Source organism: Bubalus bubalis, chromosome 14, assembly GCF_019923935.1.
Source record: "Bubalus bubalis isolate 160015118507 breed Murrah chromosome 14, NDDB_SH_1, whole genome shotgun sequence".
Lineage (NCBI taxonomy): Eukaryota > Metazoa > Chordata > Mammalia > Artiodactyla > Bovidae > Bubalus > Bubalus bubalis.
This window is the reverse complement of record NC_059170.1, coordinates 6870233-6895887: the sequence shown is the minus strand read 5'-3', so window position 1 is coordinate 6895887 and position 25655 is coordinate 6870233. Positions and strand designations below refer to the sequence as shown.

At 46.3% G+C, this 25655-nt stretch overlaps 3 long non-coding RNA genes across 3 annotated transcripts; 2 read left to right on the top strand and 1 right to left on the bottom strand.

The window, feature by feature from the left end:
- Positions 1 to 2069: 2069 nt before the first annotated feature.
- LOC123329139 lies at positions 2070 to 8201 on the bottom strand. Its single transcript, XR_006544322.2, has 3 exons — positions 7682 to 8201; positions 4562 to 4710; positions 2070 to 2687 (listed from the first exon to the last, which is right to left on the bottom strand). It is a non-coding gene; the product is annotated as an uncharacterized LOC123329139 (long non-coding RNA).
- Positions 8202 to 8574: 373 nt separating this feature from the next.
- On the top strand, positions 8575 to 13713 carry LOC123329060. Its single transcript, XR_006544201.2, has 3 exons — positions 8575 to 8889; positions 11994 to 12056; positions 13506 to 13713. It is a non-coding gene; the product is annotated as an uncharacterized LOC123329060 (long non-coding RNA).
- Positions 13714 to 21435: 7722 nt separating this feature from the next.
- Positions 21436 to 24313, top strand: LOC123464869. Its single transcript, XR_006639916.1, has 2 exons — positions 21436 to 23007; positions 23908 to 24313. It is a non-coding gene; the product is annotated as an uncharacterized LOC123464869 (long non-coding RNA).
- Positions 24314 to 25655: the final 1342 nt, after the last annotated feature.

Below are 25655 nucleotides of genomic sequence, written 5' to 3'. Positions count from 1 at the left end.
ATCAGGCTGGGCCCCATAAGACTGAGGGCCCCAGCAGCGGGGCGAGGGGAAGGCCTGGGAAACAGACAGCAGCAATCAGAGGCCACCTTGGGCCCAGGGACTCCATTGCCTCCCGAGCAGTTACATTTGATCCCCCTCCTCCTGTTGGAGCGTTCTCACTGCTGTCAGTTGGCAACAACTGCTGTGCCTGCAACTGAATCCAGAAAAATCCACTGGATTCCTGGGACCCGCTTCCCAGCCGAGTTTCCTCATGGTGGTGGCAGAGGAGGATCAATTCCTGACCCTTGGAGATCGCTAAATAAAGTTTAAAATTACTGCTAGTTTTAGCTACAAAAAACCAGGACTCAAAATTAATTTTGGGTTTTGGAACCAGTTAAGCAGATGTTGAAGAGGCAGTACTGGAATTTCATTAATGAACATTGGGCTGAAAAAAATCAGAAAAATCATGCAGTTTTTTTTTTTTTTCCTCTGCCTTCTGCTGGCTCTGGCTGCAGAAGCTTCCAGAACATTCTGCTCCAGTCATTCTCAGTGGAGGAGAGCGAGTAGGTCATGCATATCACAATGGTACTCAGTGATCACTGGTCATTTTCATTTCTTGAGAGAGACTCTGCCCAGACCTTGTCCTTTTCTGACTCCCTCACTTGTGATTCAATGAGGCTGTATCCTTAGCAGTGGGATTTCTGTTCAAACATATCCTATAAAGAGTGTTTCCAAGTCTAGGGGAAGTTGACCAGTCACTGGCCTGGTGGACCATGCCCACAAAGCCACTTACTGCCCATCCTTATCCCTCCTCCCCCGGTCTCCCATCTCTGTAAATGGCACCACCATCTGCCCAAGAGCCAAAAACCTCCGAGTCATCCTTGACTCTCCTTCCTACCCCTCCCACTTGTAATCCATCAGCAAGCCCTTCTGGTCCAACCTTCAAAACGAAACCTGCTCCATGCCCCCCGCTCTCCCCCTGCAGCGCCCCCATCTTCTCCCACTAGGGCAGCTGGTCTACCTCATTCCAATCTTGTCCCTGGGTCCCTTTCCAACTGCAGCCAGAGTGAGCCTTTGAAAACACAAAGCAGATATTATTCAACTGCTGAGAAAATGTCAGTGGCTTTTAAACGCCCTTAGGATGGAATCCGAACCCTCTTGCATGGCCCAGCAGGCCTTCCCTGAAGCCTCCTTTGCTGATGGGCCGGCCCTTATCTCAGCCCTCACTCCCCTGCCTCCAGGGGAGTGAATGTGGGGAGGAGGGATTGGTCAGGCCTGAGTCACAGAGTTGTGCCTGCTTTTTCCCTGTATACTGGAGTGCTGTCATTTAAGGACATTCTCAAAAGCAAACAGTTGGGGGGGGGGGGGTGCAGGTTTTTAATCTATTTTTGGAGGGGGGCACTTGAAGTTGGCAATCTAAGAGGATCTCTAAAAGGAAACCTCTCTACCTCGTATGAACACTTGGGAAAGTGAGTCATGACGAAACAATGCAGAATATACTAGGGCTTGGGGTCTGACTGTCTCCTTAACCTCGGACACCAGAGCCACCACCGTATGGTGCCCATATAAGCGTGGCCTCAACGTTAAAAGCCCGTGACTCACACTTGAGAAATTTCTTTTTTGCCCCATCTCCATCCTGCTGATCAGGTCAAGGAGAAGGTGTCAGTGAGGAGTGCCTTCGTCTCCAGTGATGCCTCTCTTTTTCTCACTCTCATAAATAAAGCCCTATCAGCTATCATGGGAGGCAGGAACTTGCTGAAGATGAATAACTGTTTTCATTGTACTTGGTTTTACAACAAACTTCTCCTTATTTCGGTGACTATTGGCTTCCTCCTCACAGTCTGGATATAAAATGCATTTTAAAACAAAATTCCTTGAGCATAAAAATACAAGTCCAGAAAAGTCTGAATGATAGAGGTGGCACCTGCTTATTGCAAAACCAGCGCAGTTGTGAAGCTCCAATACTTTTGCTGCCTGATGCGAAGAACTGCCTCATTGGAAGGGACCCTGGTGCTGGGAAAGATTGAAGGCAGGAGGAGAAGGGGACAGCAGAGGATGAGATGGTTGGATGGCATCACCAACGCGATGGACATGAGTTTGAGCAGGCTCCAGGAGTTGGTGATGGACAGGGAGGCCTGGCGTGCCGCAGTCCATGGGGTCACAGAGTCAGACACGACTGAGCAACTGAACTGAACTGAGTGTAATTGTGTGTGCCTGGCTGATGGTGGGGAACCCAGAGCTGCACTGGTTGTTCCTCAAGGCAAGAGCTATGAATCATTCTGTGTCCTCGAGTCTGGCCCCCAAAGATTCGCCTGGATTGGATTAAGCCAGTAATACCTGCTTCACAGGCGTCCCTGGAACAGTCCACTATTGTCACGGCTTCCCTGCCAAAGAATGGAAGGTCTGGATGCCCCCCGAGTTTCTCTCTCATCAGGGTAAGAAGGCTTCATCCATTCCTCCCTCCCATCCATACCTCCTTCCCAGTTAGGAAGCAGGAGGAGTCCTTTTTCCTGCTGTGCCCCAACCAACCCCAAGTTCGAAGGCTGGGGGATGGTAGTTCACCCTCCCTGGGCCTGGAAGGAAGCCTGGGATGACCTTGGTCTAGAAGTCTTCAGCCCAGAGAGCCCCCAGAACTGCAGCTTGAATGAGCAGAAAGTAGTAATGACATTTCTTCCAGACCTCCACCTCCACATGCCAGCCTTACCTGCCTGTGAGAAAACAAGAAAATATTTTGGGGCGGATCATCGTTGACCTGGTCCTGTTTAAAGATTCAGGAGGTCTATATCCCGTGTTCCCCACATCCTGGAAGGAACTTGGCCACCTTCAAAGTCCAGCTCAGCTGCTAGAGAGGAAGTCCCAGCTCTATCGGAACAGGAAAGGTTCCCAGGCACTGGCCTAAGAGATGGGCTGCCGATGCCACAGATGTGAGGGGCTCTAAGACACATCTCCTTGAACTCGTCTTCAGAAACTCTTACCTGGGGTCCAGGGATGCACACCTACAGACATTCTCAGCAACATTACTCGTAATAGTCAAAAGTAACCTTTCATACAGAAACAGCTCAGTATCAATGAAACCAGGAGACTGTTGAAACACTACAGTGATTAGGAACATGGGCTCTGGGTTCAAATATTGGCTCTGCCACTCCAGTAAATACTTATGGACATTCATATACCTATATTGGGCTTCTCTGGTGGCTCAGACAGCAAAGAATCTGCCTGCAATGCGGGAGACCTGGGTTTTAACCCTGGGTCAAGAAGATCCCCTGGAGAAGGGAATGGCTATCCACTCCAATGTTCTTGCCTGGAGAATTCCATGGACAGAGTTGCCTGGAGAGCTACAGTCCATGTCTCAAAGAGTCAGACATGACTGAGTGACTAACACTTTCACTTTCATACTTATGTACAAATACACAGACATACACACACACACAGATTTTTCCAGCCATCCACAATTTCTCTTATTCTGCTGTGTTCATATCATACCCATAGCTCTTGTTCTTAGACTGGCATATTTTGTTGGTTTCCGTTAAGAGTCCCCAATGCAAAATGATAACCCAGGCCTACGATTAGCCTATTTTGACCACAGATTCTCCAACAAGCATTTATGGATCCCAAGAGAGAAATTCTTGTGTTCAATCACCATCCTTGTGCTTCAGGTAAAAATTCTAGGAGATACTGTCTCTCTTTCTCTGCACCTTGATCCCCCAAACCCACGGCCAGCCTGGCTCCTTATCATCTGGGCTCTGCAGGCCATCATCGCCTCTCTGAGGACCTGTCTTCCTCCTTCCGTCCTCACCCCTGACTGTGCTTCCTCCACGTGAGGACAGAGGGGTCTTACTGGAACCTAAGACAAGCATGTCCCTCCTGTTTAAACCCCCCCAACCCATGCCTCTTTCCTTAGAGTAAAACCCAGACCTCACCGCAGCGCACGGAGCCCCAAGTATCATGGCCCCTGCTGCCCTTTCTCTCCTGTGCACTTCGCAAAGTTCAGTCTGGAAACAAAGCTCCCACCACACTGTTTACGGAAAGAGACCCCACCCATGACCCCATGTGGCCCACACTAAATGCCACCACATTGTTAAATGCCAAATTGTTGACGTAAGCCCTGGAATTTGACTGCTTCCTAGCTGCAAAATTTTTTTGAAAACTGTCTGGGAAACATCTATATGCTTGATCATTAATACATATTTGTTATACGAGGAGCACCTTGGTTTCATACAAATCACCTACTCTCAGCAGCTGGAAGGCTGAGTCATGGTTTTAATACTGAATCTTAAAAGGCCACAGATTTGCAATTGTATCATCACCACAATTTAAGAATTCATTGCCAAATCTTACCTAGAAAATCTTTGTATTTTCTGCCAGCAACAATATTCCAAACTCAGTTATCCTTTGACAGTGGACAGAGGCCTCAGCCTCACCCTCACCTGATCAGTGGCTGGAACTTCTTACCACACACGGGAGCCTCCAGGAGCTATCGTCTCCAATCTCATATTCAACTCCCTTCCTAGATTCATTACGCTCTAGCCACACCTGCCTTCTTAGTTCTGCCCCAGATCCTTTGCATGTGCAAAGACAGTACCTGCAAAAATCACTGAACTCCTATCCAGTATCTTCAACTGTGGAGAGCAGACAAATAGAGATGGAGGGGGTCGCAATCTCTTGCGTCTCAGGATATTAAGTTGTGTTTTGTTGTTGGAATTGTTTCCCCTTGCCACCATAATTACAGATCTAAAGAAAAACAATCAGGTGGATATTTACACAAAGGCAACCCAATGCCAGCCCTCAGATAATGATTTATATTAACACCTTCTGGCATGAACAATTAGAGTTTCTTTGAACAGTTGAAGCTATAGTGGAGCGAAGACTTTGTTAAAATCAAAAGAAAAATATTTGGAATTTTCTTGGTGGATAGACTGGTAGAAAAGTCTTTGGAGACCACTTTTGTAGACAGAATTTCTCCTCCCGGGCACTGTTGGCAATATTGGTGGTAGCCCAAGACCCAAGTCAGATCATTAGGCTGTCTCCAAACCATCCAACCAATGCAACAGACAAATCATTCCCCAGAGAAAAAAAGGAGGAAACCCGATCTGGAGGAGCAGACTTTTCTGGTCATCTCCTTTCACAGGTACCATGGAGGATGTAGAAGTGATCGGATGCAGCCCCAGCTTTCAGGTAGCAGGTAATTCAGGGGAGGAGTCTGGGTGAGCACAGCCAGGAAAAGCATCTGCTTTGGGCTGGACGACTCTTAGTTCCTTGCTGTGTCGTTCACCAGTTAACAAGCCAGTGAGGGACCTCAGTTTCTTCAAGTATTAAACAGGGAGACAGGGCTATTACAAGCACTGAAGCCAATGGGGATGTGTGTGAAGGCCTCCTGTCAACAGGTCCCATAACAAAAGTTCTTGCTAGTTTTAAATTCCAGGGACAGCCACAGCCACCTAAGGGGTTTCCCTCTTCCTCCCCAACCCCTGCCCCAACCCGCCTTCCTCCCCAGGGCAGCCAGCAGGCTCTTTCTAAAGCTCAAATCCAAGCATATAACTGAGTAGGGCCTGGATGAGCTGAGACCAGCGAGGCTCCCAGGGTGCAGGTTGGAAGGGGCACCCGCTCCAGGAGGACAGGTGTAAGGCACTCAGCGCACCTCAGTCCAGCCCTGTCACTTGCCTGCTCAGGTTAAAAATGGGTGTTAATAGAATATTATTCTTCACTTCATGAGTTTCTTAAATCATATGTGATGGCTGAAACAAAAATAATCACATCACGTGATGTACTGCTCATAAAAAACACTTCAGAAACTTGTATTTTTTTCCCCAAAATGTAATCTTTTTATTGAAGTAGTATGTGAATACAGGTTTATTTGTATTTATTTCTTAGCCACACAGTGTGGATGTGGGATCTTAGTTCCCTGAGCAGGGATCAAACCCAAGGCCCTGCAGTGGAAATGGAAGTCTTAACCTCTGGATCACCAGGGAAGTCCCAACGATTGTATTTTTAAAGTGGGAAAGATAAAGGGAAGGCTTCTTACTTAACTTGCAGTGTTAAAACATTGATAGCAGCATGTTAATTCATGTACATGCATACTGTAATACCTAAGCAATCACTGAGAAAAATATAAAACAAAATACTGTAAAATATTATAAATAAAAAATTTAAAAAACATTAAAAAAAATCCTCAGGAAGCCAAAGAGAGAGAAAGAAGAAACAAATTAAAAATAAAAATTTAAAGGGCAGACTTTAGTCCTAACCCATCAATAATTAAAGTGCCAATGGCCTAAATATATCAATCAAAAGAGGACCAGAGTGGATTAAAAAATACCACTCAAATTGCATGCAGTGTGCAAGAAACTCACTTTGAAACTAATATAGGTAGGCTACAAGAATGAATAAAGTGTGATGTAAACATTACTTTAATAAAAGCAGGAGTGGTTATATTGGTCATCGATTAGGTAGACATCAGGCAGATAAAATCACTAGAGATGACAAGGGGCATTGTATAATGATAAGATCAATCCTCCTAGAAGATGTAGTAATCCTAAGTGTGTGTGCGCCAAACAACAGAGCTTCAAATTACAGGAAGCAAAAACTGATGACACCGAAAGGAGAGACAGATAAATCCATAATCGTAGCTGGAGACCTCAACGTCTAACGCATCAGTATTTGACACCCTCTATCGGTACTTTCCATATCTAGCAGACAGAAAATCAGTGAAGATATAGTTAAACTGAACAGCACCATCAATCAGCTGGACCTAATTGACATTTATAGACTATTTCATCCAACAACAGAATATACATCTTCCCAAGCCCACATGGAACATTTACCAAGGGAGTCCATATCCTGATTCATAAAGCAAATCTTAACACATTTAAAAGAATTCAAATCACTAATAGTATATTTTCTCATCATAATGGAATCAAACTAGAAGTGGAAATCAATAACAAAGACAACAGGAAAATCTTCAAACATATGAATATTAGACAGTGTGCTTCTACATAGCCATGAGTCAAAGTGGAGGTCTCAAAAGAAAATTTTAAGAACACATAGAATTGAATGAAGATGAAAATACAACATACCAAAATTTGTGAGAGGTGGCTAAAATCATACTGAGAGGAATTTAGAGTACTAAATGCTTACGTTAAGTAAGGAAAGAGCTCAAATTAGTAATCTAAGTTATTAGTTCAAGAAACTAGATAAAGATAAGCAAAGTAAACCCAAAGTGAGCAGAAGGAAGAAAATAGTGAAGAGCAGGATTCAATGAAATGGAAGATAAAGACAATAGGGGAAAAAAGCAATGAAAAAAGAACAGCTTCTTTGCAAATATCAATAAAACTGACAAACTTCCAGCAAGACTGACAAAAAAGAGAAGAAACAGCTCACTAACACCAGGAATAAAACAGTATCACTACAGATCATCTAGCCATCAATGGGATAAGGGGAAGCGATAAACAACTTAATGGTCATGAATTTTATACTTTAGAGAAATGGACCAATTATTCAAAAACCACAAACGACCAGACTCAATCAAAATGGAATAGGTAACTTGAATAGTCCTAAAACTATTTATGAAATTGCTTTTGTAATTAAAAAGCTACTGAAAAAGAAATCTCCAGATTGTTTCACTGGAGAATTTTATCTAACATAAAAAAAAAAATTTAACACCAACTTTACACAATCTCTTACAGAAAATGGAAGAAGAAACACTTACCAGCTCATTTTATGAGTCCAGTATTACCTTGATGCCTAAGTCAGACAGAAACAATACAAAAATAGAAAACTACAGGCCAATCTCTTTCATGAATTTAAACACACACTTCTCAAATATATTAGCAAATTGAAGACAACAATGTATAAAGAGAATTTTATAATATGAGCAAGTGGCATTTTTTTTCCTCAGGTATGCAAGACTGGTTCAACAGTCAAGAAAAAAAATCAATATCATCCCAAAAAAATCATTTTAGTTGAAGAAAAAGCATCTGTTCATGATAAAAGTACCCAGAAACCAGGAAAAGGGGGTAATTTTCTCACAAAGAATATCATTAAAAACTCCTTCACATGCAAAGGTCCAACATGCCTCCAGCCAAGCCTTTCTCCTTCCATCTCACCTTGCGCTGCTAATGAGGATGCTAAATTACACACCTGGACAGACGGTTGCGATGAGCTCTATCCTCCACATGTGGGACAAGCAAAGCTGGGAGAAACTCTCTCACCAGGTGAGTGGTCTTCAGTCTCCTCCCCACCCCATTTCTATGTAGAATGAATGGTTTCAATTTAATTAAAACCCTCCAGTGACTCTGTGGCTTCCCTGTTAGCTCAGCGTAAAGAATCCTCCAGAAATGCAGGAGACCCCATTTGGATTTCCTGGGTTGGTAAGATCCCCTGGAGAAGGGACAGGCTACCCGCTCCAGTATTCTTGGGCTTCCCTGGTGGCTCAGATGGTAAAGAATCCACCTGCAATGTGGGAGACCTGGGTTGGGAAGATCCCCTGAAGGAGGGTATGGCAACCCACTCCAGTCTTCTTGCCTGGAGAATCCCCATGGACAGAGGAATCTGGCGAGCTACAGTCCATGGGGTTGCAAAGAGTCGGACACGACTGAGTGACTAAACGCGTACACACACACAGGCTCTGTAAAGGGGAGTAGAGATGCAGCAAGAAATCCCCATCGCTATTAACTACAAGAAGAGAGCAATTCTTCCTGCTCTGGGGAGAGGCGTGGGGTGTCCTCCAGGGGAAGCCCATCCTCCCTGCTTCGCTGGACCCCAGAGAACCTGCTTGAGACCATCCTTCCTTCTGTGCCCCAAAGGAAGCCAGAGCGACCCTGCGGGAAAGGGGCAGCGGATAGATCGAGAGGCGCGTGGGCAGGCTCCCGGACATGCACAGACATGCAAATACCAAGATTCAAGCGGAAGCTGAATGTAATGACTTGGTTAATTAAATATTGACTTTTAACTCAAAAAGTGATTAAGACAAGTTGCAGGAAAGGCTGCCCAGAGAGGAGAGAGGGCAGGGAATATTCAGAACTCTCAGGAAGGTGGAGGAGGAGAAAGGGGATTGTCAAAAGGGGCTTGTCCTACTGTGTGCTTCCCAGGTGGCGCTAGTGGTAACGAATGCTTGCCAATGCACGAGATGTAAAAGACAAAGGTCCAGTCCCTGAGCTGGGGAGATCCCTTGGAGGAGGGCCTGGCAATCCACTCCAGTATTCTTGCCTGGAGAATCCCATGGACAGAGGAGCCTGGTGGGCTGCAGTCCATAGGGTTGCAAAGAGTCGGACATGACTGAAGCAACTTCACACACACTTACTGTATGCAGGGGGTGTGGTCTTCAGCCTCTTGGTAGATAGGAAATTGCAGCCAGAGGTCATTGGGCAAAACTAGGATTTGTGGCTATCTGCTTACATTTAGATAACATCTTTTTTCCCAGTTGCCCTCCAAGTATATCAGGAGCTTTGGGCCCCCAGGAATTAAATTGTTTCTCTGAATTTTCCTGGAACATAATGTGGTACCTGGCGAGACAGAGCACTCTATAAACATTTGCAGAACGAATGGATGAACTACTGAACAAAGTCTCTTGATCCTTACCAATCGGGGCACTCTGGCCAGTTGTCCGCGTCAGGAGGAGACCAGGGACAAAAGGGCAGGCAAGCTGGCCCCTGAGTACCCCGAGTGGTCAGGATGTCAGTCTCAACGAAGAAGAGTGTCACGGACAACTGGCCAGAGTGCCCCGACCAGTAAGGAACAAGAGACTTTATTGACCTCTCTCCCCTTCCCTCTCTCTTGTCCTCTCCTTAACCCTTCCTATCCTTCCCCGTTTTTCTAGTCCCCCGGTCCTGGACGCAGGAATCTGGTCGAAGGGCCCTCAGCCTGAGCTGAGGATTGGAGACTGATCACCTCCTCTTGGCAGAGAACTCAAATTCCGGTTCTGGTATGGTCTCATTTCTGGTAGGGCCGAGTTCCAGTCCTCCCTTCTCTGGAGACCTAGGGAAAAGTCCCATAACGCCTGGGTATCTGTAGGTGGCAGGAGATGTCTGTAAGGCCACCCCTTTTGCCCCCCCTCTCCTGCCTCCTCCTCCTCCTCCTTTCAACCTGGCTTCCTTTCCTCCCTTGAAATATTTGATGTTAGTACTTGGATCTAAAGTTCTGTGTCTCTATAGGAGGTTTTCTGAGAGACTGCATTCTTGTATTTAAAGGCTTCCCTGGTGGTGCAGAGGTTAAAGCATCTGCCTGCAATGTGGGAGAACTGGGTTCAATCCCTGGGTCAGGAAGATCCCCTGGAGAAGAAAATGGCAACCCACTCCAGTATTCTTGCCTGGAGAATCCCATGGACGGAGGAGCTTGGTGGGCTACAGTCCACGGGTCGCAAAGAGTCAGACACAACTGAGCGACTTCACTTTCATTGAACAAACAATGGCAGTAAGTGTGCAAGAGCAAGCGTGCATATGTGCAAATATAAGCACATATATGTGTCTACTGCAGGCAGATGCTATGGATCCAGCTTCAGATCAGGACTTAACTCACCAGCTCAGACACTAACAGGATCGGAGGACCTGCAGAGTGTCCTCCGCTCATGTTTCTTCCCCGTAGCTCACGTCACAGTTCTCTGTGTCCAAGGCCTCGGCCTAAATTTTCCAGGTTCCCTGCAGGCAGGTGGGGATTCCTGGCCCCATTCGGGAGCACAGGTTCCTCCTGGGAAACATGAGGGGCCTCAGGGGCTCAGGTGCCCCCCAGCCTGGGAAGTCACTCAGCCACGACTGAGCAGGGACCTGGGTAGGGTCTCAGGATAATTCTCAGAACCTCCCAGCTCCAAGTTCTGTGGCCTCTGCTGTGTCCAACCCCACCATCCGGGACAGCCTTTCTCCTCTGTGTCCCTCCTCACCCTGACGTCATCTCTCGCTGTGATCCTCCTGGTCCTGGCTGGATAGTCAGGCTTTTCAGGCTCCTCACGCCACTCCCCACCTCCTCATTGGTTTAACCTCGAGGGGACTTTCCCCTCGACACCCACAAGCCTGTTTTCCTCCTCTGGCCAATTCCCTTTGTGCAGAACGCACATCTATATCTATCTGGCTGACCCTTAATGCTCTTCTATTTCCTGGATTCCTATGCAACAGTTAAAAAAATCATTCTTGTTATTTATTTTTTTAAATCTCTATCAAGAGCTGAAAAGATACCTGGGCCATTTTAGCTTGAGCATTTTCGGCCAAGTTTAGGTTTCAGCAAAGGGATTTTATGAAGGTTGTAAATGTCAGTCTTTCACCAAGTCAAACAAATCGGCATATGCAACAGAAAGGTTAAAAGTAGGAAAAATAGCTGCAGCCTGGCAGGGTCACTCAGGGGAGGGCAGGCACAGAGCTGGAGCAACGGGGCTGTAACAGTTGCTTTTCAAGAACAAAAGATGCAACAGGAGTCACCCTCAGAGCAAGGATTCAAACTCCTCAGCTCCTGGAGTGGGGACTGGGCATGTGTTTTAAAATAGAAATGCCAGTATCATCTACAGCAGACTCATGTTAATTCTGCCCGAGTTTTCATTTAGACATAAACTGTCTTGTATGTAGGAGTGTAATTGCATTAGGGGAAAAAAAAATCTGTTTATATGTCTTGAGAAATTATGATAATGAAAAATAACAGCATAACCCCCCATTAAGTCAGAAGAAAGATAATTGTATTTCATGCTGCCTCCCTGAGCTGTGCGTTGACATAGAGATGGAATTATTTCGGCAAAATACGGCTCATCTTTGCAAAGAGGTACCCATTTTCCCCCTTAATTACACCTAACTGAATAGTCTGATTTATACTAATACCCAGTGCGTAATGGTGCATCTTCATGAAGGGAGGATTAGATTGGGAGATGGGAGAATTATAAACTGGCTTCACTAGTCAGCCACGTACGATTTTGTGTGTGACCTCAGTGAGTGATGGTGGTGACTAACTTCTCACCATCCGCAGTTAAGACGCTGCTCTGAGATCGTAAAGGTGGCGGTTTGCTTGCTTTATTATCTACCAATAATTCTCTTTTGGATAAGCAGATGAGAAGATTAAACATGTGGATTTCCCCGTGTGATGAAACAGACACAAGCATTAGTGCACTGGTAATTGTCTATTATTGGACTTCGCTGGGGGCTCAGTGGTAGAGAGTCTGCCTGCCAATGCAGGAGACGTGGGTTTGATCCCTGGGTTGGGAAGAGCCTCTGGAAAGGGAAATTGCAACCCATTCCAGTATTCTTGCCTGAAAAATTCAATGGGCAGAGAAGCCTGGCAGGCTGCAGTCCATAGGTAGCAAAATAGCCCGACACAACTTAGTGACTAAACAAAAACTGTGGCAAAATATCGTGTATCATAACAAGTCACGTCAGGCTTCCCTCGTAGCTCAGTTGGTAAAGAATCTGCCTGCAGTGCAGGAGACCTGGGTTCGATTCCAGGGTCTGGAAGATCCCCTGGAGAAGGAAATGGCAACCCACTCCAGTATTCTTGCCTGGAGAATCCCATGGATAGAGGAGCCTGGCGGACTGCAGTCCATGGGGTTGCAAGAGTCGGACACAAGTTAGCGACTAAACCACCACCACCGTAATGAGCAATACCCTGGGCTGCTCGGCTATAAATCTCTATGGGCAAAGTCCAGCTTGGGGGCTTGGTGGGTAATAGGTTTCTGAAGGGTTTGAAAAACAGATTCCATTGGACAATAAGTGCAGTTCGATTTGGGTCTCCCTGTGTGACAGCATGTCTTGTTTCACAATCACTTTCCAGAAAATTTGCTGAATGAGCTGATTAACGGGATTGCTGATTTAATAAAAGCAGAGCAGAGCAGCCCTAGGGCTGAAATTCTAATTAATCTGACTGCCAACCACCATCCCATCCCCAGGCCTCAGTTTCCTTGAATCCTTCTGGAACTCTGAGTCTCTCTCTTCCTCTTCTCCTTTCAAAGGCTCACGTGACTACATTGGTTCCACCTGAATAACCCGGGAAAATCTCATTATAGTCCCAGGTTCCAGGGCTTAGAGCATGAGCGTCTTTGGAGGGCAATTATTTTGCTTATTTCCACATGTGGATGCATGTGGAAGGGTTTCCCAGGTGGCTCAGTGGTAAAGAATCTGCCTGCCAATGCAGGAGACATGGCTTCAATCCCTGGGTTGGGAAGATTTCCTGGGGAAAGAAATGGCAATCCACTCCAATATTCTTGCCTGGGAAATCCCATGGACAGAGAAGTCTGGCAGGCTGCAGTCCACGGGGTCACAAAAGCGCCGGAGACGGCGACTAAACAAATGAATGTAGAAAGTGCACTTTAGACAGGGAGCAGTAGAGGCAAAGGCTGTGAAACACTAATGAACTTAATTTGTTCAAGGAACTTTAAGGGACCATGATAGCTGGGCAGGTGAACTTGGAGAAGAGGGGTGGGTGGTGAGGTCAGAGAGACAGTGAGTTCCAGATCAAAGAGAGCTTTGTGGACAGTAGGAACGCGTTCAGGTTGTGTTTCAAGTGCCAGTGAAACTCACTGGAACATTTTGAGCAGGGGTGTATACATTTTTTTTTTTTTTTTTAAGATGACGGACTTCTGTGTGGCACAAAGCAAGGATGAAGTGAGAAGGCCACGGTCATGGACCATAGTGACTTGGACCAGGATGGTGGCACTGGAGGTCATGAGAATCTGCCCGAGTCTGGATAGCTTTAAATGATTAAAAAAAAAAAAAAAGACAAGCAGAATTTTCTGATGAAATTAAAGATTTTTGGATTCTCTTCTAGCTAACAACAGAAGCAGTGGTTTTGGAAAACTTTCTCTCTCTTCCAAGACGCCTCATAACCCTCCAACTAAAGCCAGCTGGAATAAAAAAAAGGGAAGCAAAAATCCACATGCCTTTGCAAATACCTCCTGACCAGTCCCCCTTGGTTCTCCACAGCCCTTGCCACACCGATGCAGACGTACACAATGATGGATAAAAACTCGATTTATCCATAATCAAAAGAGAGAGAGAGAGAGAGGAGGACACCTAGCAAATGTAGAACCATTTTGCTGGAATTTGAAATAATAGTAACACAGAAAGGATGTGTCCAGCATAGGATGCGTGAAAAATGCTGCTGCAAAATTGAGGGCTTGGGGGGTAATTTTGTACTTTGCCAGCATCCTGGGCAGCACACACAGCCCTGAAGTTCATGGACGAGTCTCTGCCTCCTTCTTCCATGCACTCCGAGACCACACCAGGCAGCCTTGGGCTCTGGCTTTGTTTAGCTACGCAGGGTCTGACTGCCTGGGACTCACGCAATAGAGACGAATGAAGAATGAGGCTTGTAATTACTTTCAAAAGACACACAGCCTGGGTTCGCCTTGTGATTAAGTTGCTAGAGCCTGGAAACAGCACTGGCATCAAGGGCACGCAACCTGCATTTGGAAGGGTCCCTGTTTGTTTTAAAATTCCTAATAATCATGGAACAAGGGGCCCCATGTTTTCATTTTGTGCTGAGAAACAGTCTTTCATTTTTATTCCAGTTGCTCAAATCCTTCTCTCAAAAAACTTTCAGAGGGGAAGGGTGACCTGGAGGACATTCCTGGGACTATGGTATGGAAGGGTTTGGGTTCTCATGGCAGCTCCTGGATGGTTGAGGATGATGGCCCTGGGGTCGTGAGTGAGGCCTCAGCAGAATGAGACTGTAGGAGAAGCCAACCTTGGAGGTCCATCCCCACAGGAGGCAGGCATCATTTTACTCAAGTATAGACAAAATTGGGGGCACTGAACAGAAACTGCTCCAGCCCCAAACTTATCAACAGAGCAGCCAGGGCCCAGTGAGACCCTGATCAAACCCATCCTGAAGCAGAAGAAATGGATGAGAGAGGAAGAAATGAGTCAGGAGTATCTAGGCCAGACTCTAATGATGTTCCATCTTTAGTCAGGCTCAGATCCTGAAATCATTACTTGGTTCCCAGGGCATAACCTGAGCACTGGTAAGACTTGTGTGGTTTAGCCAAGACAAAGGTGCTTGTCAATTCCACTGAGTGGGACCCTCCACTGGTACACCCAGTGATCAGACACTTGGGGAGCTTGTGTTTCTTCAAACCTGAGATGAGGCAAACCTTGTTCCTTGGAAGGTGGCAGGTTCAGCTATGTTTGGGGTCCAATGCCAGATAAAAATGCAGAGTCCTGTGTCCAAAAATTCTAAGACTTTCAAGACAGTAACAGTAGAGTGTTAAACTAAGTAAGGGCCGAAGAATTGATGCTTTTAAACTGGGGTGCTGGAGAAGACTCTTGAGAGTCCCTTGGACTGCAAGGAGATCCAACCAGTCCATCCTAAAGGAGATCAGTCCTCAGTGTTCTTTGCAAGGACTGATGCTAAAGCTGAAACTCTAATACTTTGGTCACCTCATGCGAAGAGTTGACTCATTGGAAATGACTCTGATGCTGGGAGAGATTGGGGGCAGGAGGAGAAGGGGACGACAGAGGATGAGATGGCTGGATGGCATCACTGACTCGATGGACATGAGTTTGGGTGAACTCCAGGAGTTGGTGATGGACAGGGAAGCCTGGCGTGCTGCGATTCATGGGGTCGCAAAGAGTTGGACACGACTGAGCGACTGAACTGAACCAAAGGACCCTCTGCGGGTGGGACTCCGTGCAGCTGTGCAGGTAGTATGCCCATCCAGCTGGCCCTGGAGGATGAGCTCGGCATTTATAAATGTCTGGGTTCAGGTTCAAGGTCAGTGAAAAGGATATGCAAATGTGCTCCAGCTCAGGAGGTGCCCGGGTAGCATGGGACTGTGGCATAAAGCGACCGATTTCCCCATGGTTCTCACCCCCGCTGAGGATCCCGGAGAAAGCCATGATCATCCTGGCAAGGACTCCATTGTTGGAATAAGTATGATTCCTCCTGAGACTACTCTGCAGGCTCTAAGATTATAGTGTTGTTCAGTCACAAAGTTGTATCCCACCCTTTGCAACCCCATGAACTGCAGAATGCCAGGCTTCCCTGTCCTTCACTCTTTCCCCGAGTTTGCTCAGATTCATGTCTCTTGAGTTGGTGGTGCATCTATCTATCTCATCCTCTGCCGCCCCCTTCTCCTCTTGCCCTCGCAATCTTTCCAAGCATCAGGGTCTTTTCAAATGAGTCAACTCCTCGCATCAGGTGGCCAAAGTATTGAAGTTTCAGCTTCAGCATCAGTCCTTCCAATGAATATTCAAGGTTGATTACCTTTAGGATGGACTGGTTGGATCTCCCTGCAGTCCAAGGGACCCCCAAGAGTTTTCTCCAACACCACAATTTGAAAGCATCAATTCGTTGGCGCTCAGCTTTCTTAATGGTCCAACTCGCACATCCATACATGACTTCTGGAAAAACCATAGCTTGACTCTTTGGACCTTTGTTGGCAAAGTGGTATCTCTGCTTTTTAATATGCTGTCTAGGTTTGTCCTAGCTTTCCTTGCGAGGAGCAAGAGTCTTTTAATGTCATAACTTCACACACTGTCTACAATGATTTTGAAGCCCAAGAAAATAAAATCTCACTGTTTCCACATTTTCCCTATTTGCCATGAAGTGTTGGAACTGGATGCTATCATCTTCACATTTTTAGAATGTTGAGTTTTAAGCCCACTTTTTCACTCTCCTCTTTCATCCTCATCAAGAGGCTCATTAGTTCCTCTTCCCTTTCTGCCATTAGAGTGGTATCATCTGCATATCTGAAGTTGTTGATGTTTCTTCCAGCAATCTTGATTCCAGGTTACGAGTATATATATATACATACATAACACACGTATATACAATATTTTATATATATACACATACAATGGAATATTACTCAACCATAAGAGTATAAAATCTTGCCATTGCTACAACATAATTCCCTTGAGGGAATTATGCTATATGAATTAAGTCAGAAAGACAAATATATTATGACTTCACTTATATGTGAAAGCTAAAAACCAAAACAAATGAACAAGCAAAACAGAAACAGCCTCATAGACACAGAGAACAAACTGGTGGTTGCCCAAAGGGAGGAGAGTAGGGGGATGAGTGAACTAGATGAAGGGGATTAAGAGGTACAAGCTTCCAATCATAGCATAAATAAGCCACGGGGGCATCATATATCAAATAAGGAATACAGTCAATAAGACTGCAAGACTGCACGGTGACAGAGGCTTCCTAGACTTAACAATGGTAGCAGTTTTTAATGTACTTAAATGTTGAAGCTGAAACTCCCATACTTTGGCCACCTGATGCAAGGAGTTGACTCATTTGGAAAGACCCTGATACTGGGAAAGATTGAAGGTGGGAGGAGAAGGGATGACAGAGGGTGAGATGGTTGGATGGCATCACCAACTCAGTGGACATGAGTTTGAGTACTGGCTCTTCATTGCTTTGGGTGGGCTTTCCTCTAGTTGTGGGCAGCAAGGGCTGCTCTTTGTTGCAATGTGCGGGCTTCTCACTGTGGTGGGGGGTCTCCTGTTGCGGAGCACGCGCTCTAGACGCATGGGCTTCAGTAGTTGCAGCGCACCAGCTTGTCACTGCAGGTCATGGGCTCTAGAGCAGGGGCTCAGCAGTTGTGGCGTACCGGCTTAGTTGTCCTGTGGGATCTTCCTGGACCAGGGATCGAACCCATGTCCCCTGCCTTGACAGGTGGATTCTCATCCACTGTGCTACCAGGGAAGTCCTCCTCCATCTTTCTTAACATAGCCTATCAGGGCAGGACTTTGCCAATTTTATAATATTCATTGCTGTTTCTCCAATGACTGTCCCTTAGAAAAGTGCAACCATCATTGAATGGATCCTAAGAGGGTTCCTGTGTACAAACTCTGCTCTTGCCCTGTTGCCAGCTGTGTAACTTTGGAGGAGTTACCACCTCCTCTGAGCCTCAGTTTCTTTTTCTGAATACAGAAACAAGGTCAACCCCAAGGTGACTGAGCCAAATAACCCAGCAAGAGATGAGAACACCTGTTCCCTTCAAGGGAGATGGCAGGCATCCTCTCCCTCTCTCCCCACAGCCCCTGATTTAATTCAGGAGGATCATCAGCTCCTGCCTGGACAGGCTCAGGATTCCTTTTGACTCACTCCACCCCAGTCTGGCCCCAAAGAATGGCAGAACAGGAGAAACGGGATGGGAAACAGGCTGGAATTATTGCCTGCCTTCCCAGCCAAGTGCCATGGGAATGTGTACATCCATTACCTCATTTCCCTTAAAAAGACCAGGTAACAACCAGATGGAGGGAGAGCTGAACCTCTCCCTTTGTGTAAGTAATGAAGTGGGCACCAAAATCGAGGACAGGAAGGAAGGAAGGTTGGTTTACTCTGAATGAGCCTGGGAGATAAGACCCACTGGTGCAGCTATGCAAGCACATCCACAGCCATTGCCTTCTGGGGATGAAGGGCTAAGTTACTTCAGCTGTGTCCAACACTCTTTGTGACCCCATGAACTGTAGCCTACTAGGTTCCTCTGTTCATGGAATTCCAGGCATGAATACTGGACTGGGTTGCCATGCCCTTCTCCAGGGGATCTTCCGGACCCAGGGATGGAACCTGTGTCTCTTGCGTCTCTCCTGCATTGGCAGGAGGGCTCTTAACCACTTCACCTGGGGATGAAGACACCTATAGGTTATTCAGCAATGACCCTGGAGTTTCTAGGCAGCTTCTGGGATGGGGAGCGTGGAATCACCACCCCGCCCCCTTTCCCCACTGCCCCCCAACTCCTCCTAGCAGGTGGATCCAGTGTACATTTTAACTCCAATTTCAACTTAATCGGCAGCTGCTGTTGTTGCCTGGGGACCCCTATCTTTTTACGTGTTATTGTAGATCAGTTGCCCACCGCTGCAATAAAGAACTCTCACTGGGTTGTCTGGAATTTCTAAATCAGTGCTGCAGAGAGGCTGGTGGATAAACCAGGCAGGCTCCCTGCCAAGGGTGATAAGTGCTCGACTCAAGCCGGTGACCCTGGGGTCCTTGCCTCCTGAGATCAGCCCCTCCCCAACGACATCTCAAGGAGGGAAGTGGCTTCCCTGCTATGCGACTGATGGAAACACATGCACCGTGGCTACCTGGCATCCCTCAGCATCCTTTAGTCCGGATGCTAACACACTCACCAGCTTTAACGACTTTTTGGTTCCCAACATGGTTCTTGCAATTACGGGGCTGAGGAAAGAGGGGCAGATGGTCGGATATTAGATCAGCGATCATCAGATTGGAGTACTCAGACCCCCGGGGGCACACGGTGACTTTGTAACAGTTCACAGGCACAGACTGTTTTAAGAGAATCAATATCCAGACCCCTCGACCGCTGTGTGCTCTCTGTGGGTTCTTCTTTTCCACATTCTCTTTTACAAACGCCCTTCTCCCCCTTTATCAAAGGAAGATTGATCGGTTGGGATTCCAGCAGGAAACAGATGGCACTCATATTGGCTAATTGGAGGAGAGCTTCACATAGGCACTATTTAAAACTTGTGAGCAGGGTGGAGGGGAATGACAGAGGCTATTTCGGGGCCCTGGCTGTAGCAGCGGGGCCCTGGGCGGGGTGAAGTTTGGGGAGGTTTCTGGAACTTGAAGGCAGACAGGAGCTGTGACCTGGAGGGGGTGCACGCAACTGGGGCCACACCCCGTGGTATCCAGTAGAATGAAGACCCGCCCTCGTACTTCCTCGTCTCCCACCCATTCTCCCCACGCATCGGCAAACTCATTCAACAGCCAGAAAGCAAGGCAGCCCATTTCCGTGGAAGGCACACAAAGCATCAAGTGACATAGTAGAAGCTCAATTCCCATCTATTTACACGATCAAGGTTCACTATCCTTCCTGTGCCTCGCGATCAGTCGTGTCCAATGCTTTTTGACCCCCATGGACTGTAGCCCACCAGGCTCCTCTGTCCATAGGATCTCTCAGGCAAGAATACTAGATCGGGTTGCCATTTCCTTCTCTAGGGGAACTTCCCAACCCAGGGATGGAGCCCCTGTCTCTTGCGTCTCCTGCATTGGCAGGCAGGTTCTTTGCCAACTGCGTCACTAGTGAAGCCCAAGATTCACCATGCTTATATCAAATCAAACTAAAGTTATTTTTTAAAGGAGGGAATAGCTGAATCTTGATGCTGAATCTTGTCTCTTTATATCAACATTATTCATTTGTGACTATGAGAATTGACAAACAGCCCTGCCCGCAATAGTTATATTGTTTTGATCATTCGTGCACTATTCACAATTAGGATCATGTATTAAACATTTGGAGTATGTGTTCACAGAAACTTGTAAATTCTCCGTGTTAACTCACCCATGTTTTTGTGGCATTGACGATCAATGAAAGATTTCCAAGCATAAAAATAGAGCACATCCCCAAATTCTGCCAGAAAAGGACAAGTTTGAAAGAAAATGGAATAATGTGAAATTTCCATCAATTAGAGCTGAGTTTCTCATGCATTTTTCAAATCATTGATGATGGATATCAGATTTCTGTGGTCCTGAGTTTCCACCAGACATACTTGAAAAGTGATCTAAAAGTTTTCTTTTAGATTATGAATGTTAAATATTAGTGGTGCAATGATTTACATGTATATTTTTAAATTAGGTGTTAAAAGTGTGTGTGTGCATATGGGGAGTGTTACATGGATTTTTACATGCAGAAGGAAATAGAAGAGATGAATTTGGAGAATTCAGCAGGGGTCCAAGGGTGATGTGGGTGCTTCATGTGACTGGAGATCAGGGGATGGAATAAAATAAGAATCTAGAAGATGACCAGGACAGACCTCATCTAGACCCCGATAAGAAATAATATGATGTCAGAAGATCTCTGGGGTCAGAATAGGTTTTCCTAGAGAGGACCCAAGGCTTACCAGGGCTCAAAACTAGGGTGGGGGTTTGAATACATCAGGGGAAAGGCTGCCAGGACATTTTAGAAAGAGGAAATTGGCTTAAAGACCCTGGGGTCCTCTTTTTGCAATCAACAACTACAAAATGATAATGCTACAGTTCTATATCCAGCACACATATTTTCTAGGCACTGAGCTAAATATTTATTCCTCCATCTGTGTGTATATACCCCACTCAACAATCCCTATAGGCGTGTGTGCACAGTCATATCTGACTCTCTGTGACCCCAAGGACAGTAGCCTGCCATCCTCTGCCTGTGGGATTTCCCAGGCAAGAATATTGGTGTGGGTTGCCATTTCCTACTCCAGAGGATCTTCTGTACTTAGGAATCAAAACGGAGTCTCTTCTGTCTCTGGCATTGGCAGGCGATTCTTTACCAGCGCGCCACCCAGGAAGGCCAATCCCTATAAGAGGAGGCTTTATCATCCCCATCACCCATTTACAGGAGAATGAGCTTGTTAATTACCTTGCCCAGATTACTCATCACCTGCTAAATGGTAAAGCTAGGCTTTAAGCATTTAAACCCCAGTCTTCAGGTTCTGGCATCCTTCCTTTAACCACCAAACCGCATTACCCACCTCTTTCACTTGGTTGGTGGATTACTATACAGATATCCCATCTTTATCTCATGAGGCAAATAATTGGGCCCTGTGCACCTTAACTGTGGGTTAAGAAACCCTCTAGAAACCCACTCCAGTGAGGTTTAATCACCTCCTGCTGACTTGGTAAAGAGGGACAACTCGCATTCTGAGCCTCGGAAGGTAAGCCATGTTCTCTGCCATTCTCCCATCATCCTCCAGCCTTGGGGCCCGGTTCCCCCGCCCACCTACCCTGACCAAGCCCCAAGTGTCTGCTGCACTCATTCCCGTAACTCTTACCCACTGCTTCTCACCACCCAGCCTCCACCCCTGTGGAGTTGTGTGTTCTCTTTCTACCAGACATTTCACTGGAACTACACAATCTCTTCTCAACGACCTCCTCCTCTGCCCAGGTCCTAGCCCAGTGCTGAGCAACACGGACTGTGTGTTAGAGAGATTACAGCCTTCTGTGAATCTCCAAGACTGATAGTGCCTTAAAGATAAGTATCTGTGTCCATTAAACGTGGGCACTGCAGGGCTCGCACTGTGGCTCTCAAGACACTGAGCGAGCCCAGGCCCCCTCTACCTTGTTGCTCGGCCGGGCTCAGCATAAGGCTTCTCACTCTTGCCTTAAGGCATCTGCCCTGGATAGGCCACCTGAGTCTGCATTCCAGCTGCAGGAAACCAGAAAGCAGCTTGCGGTCCTTATGATACTTCCCAGAATTTGAACACAGTGCTTGCACTCATATTCCCACTGATTAGAACTGGCCATGAGTCCCTGCACGAGTTCCCAACATGTTCCAAGTGATCAGATAAGGCTTGGGGATTCCACGACTCCAGAAGAGATCATGGATACTGGGGGGCAGCCAGGAAGGTCAGACCCAGCAGCCAACGTTTCTTTTCACTTGATCCTGACTCTTCTCCTTCCCCTCAACCTCCAACCCTGTGTCTCACTCCTCACGAGGTTCAGGAGCCAGGGCAGCTTCTCCCCCACTTTGTGACCAGCCCGATTCCCTACCCGACTCCTCAGGAGAATCCATCTTCATTGTTATGAATATCGATTTTGAGAAGAACTCTCCAGGGACTTGTTGTCCACCAACTCGGAACACTTGGCATTTGTGGGAACGTGTACACAGATGGCCCACCATTGATTTACCATCCAATTTTCATATTGTGAAGCAAAAAACGTTTTCTGCTCTGTTAGTCTGTCAGCTGCTGCAGGCAGGCGACAAGGAAAGGTTCCCCCACTTCCCAATCAGACAGTTTGGTGGCTCTGAGGATCACCAGCTGCTCAGACTCAGAAAGGGTGGGCACACGGAGAGGAAGGTCCTGACCACGCCTCTGTCAAGGGGTTCGGTCGCCTGTGTCCACTCGACTCAAGCAGGAAAGGAATTTAATAAGTGACAACAGGAAGCTCCCCAGCTCGCTGGGAGTCTCTGTAGCCGGGAATCCTGTCTCAGTTACACTGTGGAGCTCTGCAGTGTTAACCTGAGCACTGGATTCCAGCACTTTGGTCCCAGCTGTCTCTGGAGACAAGTCACGATGCCCCTATCATCAGCACAGAGTCGTCACTAACCCTGCTTCTCTGCATCACCAGCTTTCAGGGAAGCCTCCATGTGCTGACTGGCCAAGCCCTGATCAGGTGAGAGCTCTACCTGCAGGAGAGGTCATGGAAGCAGGGGATGGGATGGCAGCTAAGACGGGAAGTCCCCCGCAGACACCGGCAGTGTTTAGATACAAGTGCCAAGCGCCATCTGCCCCTACAAGGATTAAGTCACAAGCCGCTGCAGTCACTGACCTTCAACACATCAGAGTGAGGCACTCTGGGCAAAACTGGCAGAACACATCACATGTTAGATATTTTCAGGAGAAGATCTTATGAGCCCAGATTCTTGCATCCCCCCATAGCTAGCAAAGCACTAAAATCACGAACATAAACACCTGCTCCTTGTGACTGGCAGCAAGCTTCTGCCAAAATATGAGCTCGATGCAAGCACCCCCCTCACTCAGATCACTGACCTCCTCAGGGCAGTTCATCAGAGCTATCCGAGACACTGTCTTCCGGGGTCTAGTCCTCATTTTGCCTCCAGAAAACGACTCAGAACTTGTTTTTGTTGTGTGTTTTTTTTTTTTCCAATTGACATGCAGGACAGCCAAAACCCTGCCAAGTGTCTCCTCTGAATAGGGCAGGTCTTACCCTTCTCCTCCAATTGTATTTGAAGTTCTGAGGACAATATTGTTAGGAAGAATCCTTGATTATTTTTCGCTATTTCTGTATCCATTGGGCTCTTTGGTCACAAAGAGGAGAGACTGGCTCTAGTTAACTTAAGCCAAATCAAAAAAAAAAAAAAAAAGCAGCAGCTATGTTGGAAAGCTATGGGAAGGTCACCAGGTGAAACAAATTTGTGAATCAAGTTTTTGAAAAGAGTAGAGCATGGAAGCTTCGGGACTCTAGATATTGGAGACCGTGACATAATATTTGGTCCTGCTTGCTTCATGGTGCTTCTCAGCACCTGAAACTATCTTGTTTATCTGTTTGTAGGTCCTTTATTTTCTATTCTCTCAGATTGGGCAGAGATCACAGCTATTCTGTTCCACGGTCTCCACTGTCAGCACGGAGCCTGGATTAAGGCCAGGTGCCAGGGAACGCTCAGGAAATATTTGATGAAAAAGGACACAGAAGAGCTAATGAAGATGAGGAGTTGAGCTCCAGGATTCCCAATTCTCACCTGACTCGATGAGAATTTTAAGACTTGCAGGACCAGGACGTGTAGATCCAAAAGGGAAGCAACTTGGAAAGATCTGGAAGCTGGACGAAATAACCAACCCTCTTGTTTCCGCTTATGTTTAGACTTCAATCCAACCATCCATCCCCCAGGAGACATTCATCAGCTTTTCTGGAAGAAAAAGTTGCCTCCTGCTTACTGTCGGATATCCTCAAAGTGCCAGTAGAAGATTAGTTAATGGAAAGGCTCAGATCTTAGCCCAGCTGTTCCCTAGTGTTTGGCACTAGGGATCAGTTTCATGGAAGACAATTTTTCCACAAACCCAGTTGGGGGGATGGTTTCGGGGTGATTCAAGTACGTAACACTTACTGTACATTTCATTATTATTACATCAGCTCCACCTTAGATTATCAGGCATCAGATCCCAGTGGTTGGGGACCCCGGTTTTAGAGAATATTGGGCTGTATCTGTCACTCCATGGAGATCCTCATTTCTCAATACAGAGGAGCTATGACCTGGAGCAGAAAAACTGAGAACCTGCAAATGTAAAACACACTGGGAGCTTAGGTAGAGGCATCTGAATTAGATCAAATTTTCCCCCCGGAGTCCAATTTGGAGGCATTAATAGTCAGCCCAGTTTTTTAATGATCTCAAATATTTGGTTAAAGAAACGCTATAAATGCCTGTATTAAATCCAGCTGCTGTCATATTTAAAAAATGTCAGCCGGTTGTTTATTCCTATGGCTTGCTCAGAAAGCAACAAAAGCTGGTGACCTATTTTGTAAGAAACTGCACAGAAAGGAACAATATTAAATTAGGTGTCTGTCTATTCCTCCAAGCTACCCCATATTCTTTGCCTCACACTGAAATTCCTTCCCCTTTTATCCACATTGTTTCTTTCTAAGTAAAACTTATTACACAAATTCCCCAGGGCATTTTTTTCCCTTTTCTTTTTCTTTTGACTCTGGTTAAATAAACTATTGATTTTGTTTTCAAGATAATTTAAAGAGGGAATCTAGTTCCGATTTGATAAGTATAACCTTAATGCATTCAGAGTAAACACATTTTAGGGGTTCAATTAAGGCTTAAAAAAAAATCAAATTGACCAGATGATTGACTGTCATGGGGATGTGGAAGAGCATGGAGCTGCATGGGATTAATAACACAGAGACAAATTGGCTAAAGGGAAGTGAATATTAGTGGCTGGTTGGCTATTCCAGAGACATGTGCTTTACGAGGATGAATTAATACTCAGTTTCCCAGAAGGAAAAAAAATAAACTAATTTTTGAGAAGCCAACAGTGCTTGTTCTAAATGGGCCAAGAAAGACTCCAGGTTTCCAACGGTGTCACCATTCAAGCATCTGAGCGCCCTGATTCACGTCGCCTCTGACATCAGACTGCCAAAGGCCAGTGGGCACATGGGCCAGAACTGCCTGTTGAAAGCAGCCCGTCTTCTCTTGCTCACATGAGGAAATATCCAGCATCCACCCACTGGTTGCTCTATAAATTGTGCTGTAGCCTCAGACCAAAAGCATTAAAATTGGGTCTCAACGTATGCATGGA